The sequence below is a fragment of the Gossypium hirsutum genome, chromosome D10, assembly GCF_007990345.1.
Source record: "Gossypium hirsutum isolate 1008001.06 chromosome D10, Gossypium_hirsutum_v2.1, whole genome shotgun sequence".
Lineage (NCBI taxonomy): Eukaryota > Viridiplantae > Streptophyta > Magnoliopsida > Malvales > Malvaceae > Gossypium > Gossypium hirsutum.
Window position 1 is genome coordinate 12,030,580 of NC_053446.1, and position 9,246 is coordinate 12,039,825.

The 9,246-nt window shown below is 32.5% G+C and overlaps 1 non-coding gene across 1 annotated transcript; it reads right to left on the reverse strand.

Annotated features, from left to right (window-relative positions):
* Positions 1 to 2,131: 2,131 nt before the first annotated feature.
* LOC121222862 (small nucleolar RNA R71) lies at positions 2,132 to 2,238 on the reverse strand. Its single transcript, XR_005920232.1, has one exon. It is a non-coding gene; the product is annotated as a small nucleolar RNA R71 (small nucleolar RNA).
* Between the last annotated feature and the right edge of the window lie 7,008 nt (positions 2,239 to 9,246).

Genomic DNA, 9,246 nt, shown 5'->3' on the forward strand with positions numbered 1-9,246 from the left:
ATTGGCTCACCAATCTCAATCTCTTTTTTTTTTAAGTCTAAAAAATAAATTTTTTTATTTGGTGATGCCAAATAGATTGGCGTTACCAGTCTCAGCCCATTTGTTTTAAAAAATGATTCTTTATTTGACGGAATCATATGAAAAAAATAAAAAACACTTAAAAAAGAGGGGCTGGGACTAGTGATAACTTGTAAAAGTAACATATTTTAATCTGATTCTTAATGCGTTTTTGGATGATTAATTATGTAAATTAGTAAATTTGATGCTCCTAATCCTTTAAATTCAAGTTTCTATACTTAAGAGAGCATTTGAGAGCGAAAACGAGCCAAAATTGGACAAATACAGCTGTTTCCAAGATCCACAAGGCCTGGGCATTTCCACACGGGCTGGCCACACGCCCATGTGCCAGCCCGTGTTGATATCGCACCGTACTTCCCAAATACGCGAAAAAACCTAATTTTTAGGCTTTTTGAACATTCTAAAGTCTATAAATACCAATTAAACGAAGATCTAAGGGGGCACTCAGAGAAGATCAAAGAAAACACACGACGAATGCCATCGGAATCAACTTGAAAGCGGATCTCCCTCAAAATTGAATATCTCCATTTAATTTCTTTCGAAGTTTTATTGATTTTCTTTATGTCTTGTGTTTATTCTAACTGTGAGATGTTTTCATTTAGGATTATGAACTAAATTCTCTAGATACCTAGAGAAGATGAAACCTATGATGAATCTTATTATTTGATTTGTGATTTACGTAATAAATACTTGCTTCTTGTTCTTAATTATGTATGCTTATTTCATATTTTAATATTTTCGATATATTAATTCAAGTTTAATATGCTTATTTCAGTGGAGCAAAAGTCCCTATTTAAGAGTAAATCTAGCATAATTGAGTGAAGTTGTATGCAATCCTAGAAATAGGATGAAATAAATCTACCAAATTAGAGTCAAATCTAAAAGGGGAATTCATAGATCGAGTTAATGCGACAATAGGTGTTTTAATTAGAAAGAGATTTCAATTAATCAACATAGAGTTAGTTGTTCTTACTCTTGAAAGAAATATTAACATAATTTAGGGATTTCTACAGATCAAGGCACAAGTGAATAAATCGTTTAATTTAGATTCATAATAATAGGTGAAGTCTAGGTGGATTCTTTCCTGGGTATTGTCTATCTCATTGGTTATCTTTGATTATTTTCCTATTTCATTCTCTGTTGCATTCTTAGTTAGATTAGTTTAATAATTTTAGATTAAAAACAATGACTCCAATTTGTCGAATAAATAATTGAAAAACAGTAATTACTAGTACTTTTAGTCCTCGTGGATACGATATTCCTTAGTCACCATAACTATGCTATTTTTTTATAGGTGCGCTTGCTTTAGTCGTATTTATAGTAAGTTTATTGACCATCAAGTTTTTGGCGCTGTTGCCCGAGACTAAAATATTAGAAACACTTGACTTTTATTAATTTAGCCATTTTTATTGCATTTTATTTTTATTTTTAGTTTTATTTTTGTTTTCTAATTTTTTTTATTTGCTTTTGGCGGGTTCTTTTAGTTTATGACTAAAAGAAACCCTTTGGGACCATTATTATTTGATAGTGAGATTGAAAGTATAGCTCGTAGAAATTGTAAAGAAGCAAGGCAGAGTCGACAGAGTATTGTAGATGAGCAAGAGGACGTTATTATTACTGATGAGATTGGTGATAATCAGAATAATTAGCTACCTCCGCAGTTGCTGCAAATCCAGATCCTATTCCTCATACTATGTACAATTATGCTAAGCCCACTCTAACTGGGGCTGAATCGAGTATTGTGAGACCAACCATTGTTGCGAATAATTTTGAACTAAAGATGAACACTATTCAAATGGTACAACAATTTGTTCAGTTCGATGGTTTGCAAGACGAAGATCTAAATACTCATTTGGCTAATTTTCTGGAAGTCTGTGATACTTTAAAGATAAATGGCGTTTCTGACGACGCCATTCGCCTACGGTTATTCCCTTTCTTGTTGAGGAACAAAGCTAAGCAGTGGTTGAATTCTTTACCACGAGGTTCTATCACTACATGGGATCAAATGACTAAGAAATTTCTACTGAAGTACTTCCCACTGGCTAAGATGACCAAGTTGAGGAATGATATCTCTTCCTTCATTCAAATCGACTTAGAAACCTTATATGATGCATGAGAGAGGTATAATAATTTATTGAGAAGGTGCCATCACCATGGGTTACCTTTATGGCTACAGGTTCAAACCTTCTACAACAGTTTGAATCCTTCAACTAGACAGTTGATCAACGCAGTAGCCGGTGGTACATTGAATAATAAAACACCCAAAGCAGCTTATGAGTTTATAGAAGAGATGTCATTGAATAATTATCAATGACAAGTCATGAGGATAAAGCTGAATAGAGCAGCCGGTGTTTTCAATCTAGATGCGGTCACCATGTTATCGAATCGGGTAGAACAATTAAATAAGAAAATTGATAATTTTTATATTTCTATCCATGTACATCCGATGGTGCAATACGATACAAATAGAGGTGGAATGAACAATCCAGAATGTTTACCCTTCGCTCCTAGCATGGAGAATGAACAAATCAATTATATGTTTAATAATTCTAGGCCTCAAAATAACCCTTATATTAATTACTATAATGCAGGTTGGAGGAACCATCCCAATTTCTCTTGGGGTGGTCAAGGAAATCAAATAACACAACCCCCTCCAGGCTTCCAACAACAACCTTACCAACAAGAGAAGAAGCCGAAGCTTGGAGAGTAATTGGTAGTTTCAATATTAATAATGCTTTGGCTGATTTAGGGGCTAGTATTAATGTCATGCCCTATAAAATGTTTAAACAATTAGGTCTTGGGAAACCCAAACAAACTAGGATGAGTATTCAATTAACAGATAGATCAATTAGATTTTCCAGGGGTATTATTGAAGATGTTCTTGTAAAAATTAATAAATTCATATTCCCAGTTGATTTTGTTGTTTTAGACATGGATGAGGATAGTGACGTACATTTAATTTTAGGACGACTCTTTTTAGCAACTATTAGAACTATTATTGATGCTGGTACAGGTGAATTAATACTTTGTGTAGGTGACGAAATGATTACTCTCCAAGCTCGTAATTCTGTTAAGACATCTAGTGATCGAGATGATTTTACAAGTTCTGTTAATATGAGTAACCATATGGCTCAAACTTCTTTACAGGAAACCCTTCGAAAAAACGTGATGGAGCCACGTTCTAGTCCATGCAATCGAAATAGAATGACTTATGAGGAACGAATGTTACAGATCAATGAACTAGACGAATGGTGGACACATGTCAAGGAGAAACTGAGAATACACGATGCGAAGCCAAAGCGACGCCATGATGAGTATGTGGATGGAAAAAACCAATTTAAGGTTGGAGACAAGGTACTGCTAGATAAAATGGATCCTCGAATGACCACTTCGGAGCTTGATGCAAACGAATCAAATCCCTTTACGGTACTAAACATATTTTCATACGGTACAATCGAGGTAACTAATTCTGAACTTAGCACATTTAAAGTAAATAGTACTCGACTGAAACCTTATTTTGATCATAGAATTAATAATGAGAAATAGGAGCTTCGGCTCCATGAACCGCCGTGACCATGCGAATACAAGGTAAGTCGAGCTTAGACTTTAAATAAGTGTTTCTCGAGAGGCAACCTAAGTGTTAACATGGCTAATTTTCTTAATCTTATTTCATGTTATTTTTAAAATTAATTAATTTTAAAAAAATCTTAAAAAAATGTTGCTTTTGACCCACACGGCCTTGCCACACGGGTGTGTGGCACACACGGCCTAGCCACACGAGCATGTCCCAAGCCATGTGCATAATAAGGGGTTCGACTGTGAGTTACATGGATTGGTGACATGGCCATGTGACCCATACGGTTTGGACATACGGGCGTGTCCTAGGCCGTTGAAACCTGAAGCTAATTTTTTCAATTTTATTCCAAGTCAGCGAGTTACAAGAGCAGAAGACACGACCGTGTGTGAGACACGGCAAAGCCACACGGGCGTGTGGGATCTCACATGGGCGTGGAAGAAGCGAAGGAGATCACACACGGTCGAGCCACATGGGCGTGTGGAATTCCACACGAGCATGAGAAAAGCGAAGGAAATCACACACGGCCTGGACACATGAGCGTGTCCATGGCCGTGTGAAAACTGGGTTAATTTTTAATTGCACAAGGCTGAAAATACTCCACACGACCGTGTCACACGGCCATATGGCCCAAACCCTAGAATTCCTTTATCAATTTGTCTTTTTCTTCTTCCCCAACCAAGCCGCCCCTTTTATTTTATTTTATTTTATTTATTATTTGTTATATTATTATTTTACTAATTTTTCTTATACTTAGATTTTAAATTTATTTTAAATTTTTTGCTATTTCTATTATTTTTAGTATTTTTTTACTATTATTATTACAATTACCTTTAAGTTTATTGGTATCATTGAGTTTATTATTATTATTATTATTATTATTATTATTATTGTTTTATTTTTTATTTATCTTTCTTTTTAATTTTGTTTTAGTTACTTTATTTTTTTATTTTCTTAAGCTTATTTTAATTATTATCTTTTGAAATATATTTTTATGGTTGTTTCTAATCGAGCTATAACCCCCTTAATCTTCTCTATTACTTGTGTTTATTTTCTTATTAGTTATCTATTATTTGTGTTTATTTTCTTATTAGTTTGCTCGGAATCATGCGTTACATTTAGATTTGACTACGATTCCGCTTTTCACTATTCTGGGGATTTCATCCAATATTCGAGGCAGTTTCAGTTTTCTCCCTCTCTTATGATATTCTGTTTTTACTGTGATTATATTTGGTTGTACATTGAGGACAATGTGCATCTTAAGTGTGGGGAGGTTATTTATATAATTATTAGAAAATTCCTGAATTATGTCTTGTGTTTAAGTAATTTTCTCATACTTCTATTAGAATGAATTTTTATTGATTTGAGATTTTTATTGATGTGTTTTGGATTAATTTGCAAATAATTGTGTATTGGTTGATTTAAACTTGAAGACAGAATCAAGCATGATCGGCTATGTTTCATAAATTAAAATTTTTAGGTTGTTTCTCTAAATTGAAGTATTATCTTAAAGTTTGAGATTTGCAAGATTGACATAAAAAACCATGATTTTCTGTGAGATTTTGAGCCTTTAGAGCATACATTTTTCTTGCTTATTTTATTATTGGTTATGAGTGTGTCAATTTGATTTGATATTCTAGAACTTGCATCGATTGTACATGTCGAGACCACACATTTTGATTTGATACATTGAGATGACAAAGGCACTTAGGTTTTAACCCACTTATCCCATAAAAAGCCTACCTACATAATTAACCCTTCGTGAACCTCGTTGAGCCTAACACACCGTTTTTTAAATTACCCATTAATGTTAACTCATAACTCAGTTTTTGTTCGTTGAGAAATTTTCCCGTTTATTGACTCCCTTTTTGTCGAGATTTGATTTGGTTAGTTGCCTAACTATGATCTTTTGTTTGATTTGCTGAATTGTTTCTTATTGTTAAAAAAATAAAAAAATCGAAAATATATATTTACATTTTGATTAATATTTAGTTCTATGAGCTTGGATAGTTAAATTCATATTTCGAGAAGAAGCTCGTTTTCTTATTCTTGAATAGTTCTTGATTTATGCACTTGTTTTTAATTTAGTATTTGTTATTTTCTAGTTTGGTAATTTATCAATTCGATCTCGATTTTAACCATCTTTTTCGGCATTTCTCCACACCTTTAACCTACGCCCTATTACAACCTCTTAAAGACTTTTTGATTTGTGTATCATATCATTTTATAGTGGTGGAGATTTGATTTTCATGCAAGCATATGGTAATGACTTTTCATGTTTAACTATTGAGTGCTTATTCTTGAACCTTAAACACTTTGACTGATTTGAGTGAATCTTTAGTGCGGATGTCGATTCTTGTCAATTTTGAATTAAAGATAATTACTTAGATAAGGAGAAACACCTATGTTTTCGTGTTTAAAAATTTTAGCTTGGATTGTTTGAGACTTTAGTGCTCTTTTAGTTGAATTGCCAATGCATGATTATTTATGGATTATTTTGAGACATTATTGATGAGAATTACAAGTTGAGAAATATTATTTTTAATGTGATTTCAGGATTTTGCTTGAGGAAAAGCAAACACTTAAGTGTAGGGATATTTGATAAGCTGTGAAAGTAACATATTTTAACCCCATTCTTAATGCGTTTTTGGATGATTAATTATTTAAATTATTGAATTTGATGCTCCTAATCCTTTAAATTCATGTTTCTATACTTAGGAGAGCATTTAGGAGCGAAAAAAAGCCAAAATCAAACAAATATAGCTGTTTCCAGGATCCATGCGTGTTGGCCACACCCCCATGTGCCAGCCCGTGTCGATATCGCACCCTGCTTCCCAAATACGCGGAAAAACCCAATAAGCTTTCTGAGCATTCTAAAGTCTATAAATATCAATTAGAAGAAGACCTAATGGGGCACTAAGAGAATGTCGAAGAAAACACTCGAAGAACGCCATCAGAATCAACTCGAAAGTGGATCTCCCTCAAGATCGAAGATCTCCATTTAATTTCTTTCAAAGTTTTATTGAGTTTCTTTATGTCTTGTGGTTATTCTGACTTTGAGATGTTTTCATTCAGGATTATGAACTAAATTCCCTAGATACCTAGGGAAGATGAAACCTATAATGAATCTTATTATTTGATTTATGATTTACGCGATAAATACTTGATTCTTGTTCTCAATTATGTATGCTTATTTCTTATTTTAATATTTCTGAGATATTAATTCAAGTTTAAAGTGCTTATTTCAATGGAGAAAAAGTCTCTGTTTAAGAGTAAATCTAGCATAACTGAGTGGAGTTGCATGCAATCCTAAAAATAAGACGACATAAATCTACTAGATTAAAGTCAAATCTAATAGGGGAATCCATAGATCGAGTTAATGCGACAATAGGGGTTTTAATTAGAAAGAGATTTCTATTAATCAACCTAGAGTCAGTTGTTCTTACTCTCAAAAGAGATATTAACATAATTTAGGGATTTCTACGGAAGGCATAGGTGAATAAATCGTTTAATTTAGATTCAAAATAATAGGTGAAGTCTAGGTGGATTCTTTCCTGGGTATTGTCTATCTCATTGGTTATCTTCAATTATTTTCCGATTTCATTCTCTGTTGCGTTCTTAGTTAGATTAGTTTAGTAATTTTAGATTAAAAACAATCACTCCAATTTTTCGGCTAAATAATAGAAAAACGATAATTACTAGTACTTTTCGTCCTCGTGGATACGATATTCCTTACTCACCATAATTATACTATTGTTCGATAGGTGCGCTTACCTTAGTCGTATTTATAGTTAGTTTAGTGACCATCAACTAGTGACACCAATCTATTTGGCATCACCAAATAAAAAATTATTTAAAAAAAAACTTCAGAAAAAGGGTTGGGACTGGTGACACCAATCTATTTGGCACCATCAAAATTATGACATTGGTGACGCCAATCTTCTTGGCAGCACCCCATAATTTTTCCCCTCCAACGAAATACATGAAATACATGTATTTGGGAGGGATATTTATACGGGTGACGCCAAATACATTGGAACCACCCAAAAAATAACTTTTAAGAAACCGGACCAATCATTGGCTAATATGGCAGGGTGGTGACGCCAATGAGATTGACACCACCCATGTTCACTGTTCATTTCAGGTCATTTACTTATTTAATTTGAAAAGATGAGTCATTTTTGTAATTAATAAATAAATCGAGTCATTTTTTATAAAAAAAAGCCCTTGTTTTCTGTATTTTTGAAAGTGTAAACTTTAGTTATTTATTTGGGATAACTTTAGTTATTTATTTGGGATAATATAATTTTTAGCTCTTGAACTTGGTAACTAAGCCCACTTTGATATTTATATTTTCTTTTCATTTTGGTACCTAAAGTTGGCAACTAGATCATTTTGATTCCTAAACTTGAATAATATAAAATTTTAATGATATGAAACTCTAAGATTGTACCACATCATCATTTGAAAATTAAAAAATTTATATAAATTTTCAGGTGATGACATGATACAATCTTATAGTGTCACAAACAATGTTCTAATAATCGGACTAGTGGTTGAACTGATCAAACCACTAGTTCTCGATTTAACCGATTTGATTGGTTCAACTTCTAAACCAACAATAATTAAAAATTCATAAAATTTAAAATAAAAAATATTAAATCGATTCAACTTGTTCAACTATTGGTTTGTCTCATATTTCAATTTTTACTAGTTTTAAGTAGTTTTTAATTCTTTCGATTCAACCCCTTTGTTTGAACCAGTATACCTATTAGTTCTTGCTTTGAGTTGCTCATGGGCCAAGCCACTTGCGTAGGCCCAAAGGCTTACTCGAAAAATGAGAGGATTTAGACAAATATACGAGGCTGGGAAAATGCGCTTGGGTAAAATTTAAAGCCCGCTTTCTATATGGGTCGGGCCTTGGGCAAGATTTTTTTTGCCCAAGCCCGACTTGAATATAATATATTATAAAAATTAATTGTATTAATTATATATGTTAAATAATATTATATATATTGAATCACTAACTCAATAACAATTAAACCCATTATTCGAAACCCAAAAAAACCTACCAACTAAATAACCCAACCGAAAATATAAATTTCTAAAAATTATATTTAATACAATAAAACATTTATTTTATTTATGTTAGTGGTTTTTAATATAAATAATTTTTAATGTATTTTAATGTGTTAGAAAATATTTATTTTAGTGCTTTTTTGTGCATTATATTTTTAAAAAATTTGTTTTAAATAAAAAAATTTATCTAAAAAAATCAAATATGGGCGGGCCGGGCTCATGTTTACCTTTCTTAATTTGGGTAAGACTTGGGTAAAAAATAAGCTCATTATTAAGTTGAGCCTGAGTTTAGAAAATTGATCTAGATACCTTGCATGAGCTCAACCCGGTCCAATCGGTCCGACTAACCAATCCATTCATGTTTCAAAACTTGATGGAATTCAAGTTCAATGACTAAAATAAAAAAGAAAGTAAAGGTACCAAAGTAGACTTAATTACCTAGTGTAGGGGCTAAAAACTATATTATCCCTATTTATTTTAGTGTCCTATGCCAAATTCTGAAATTATTCCATTTG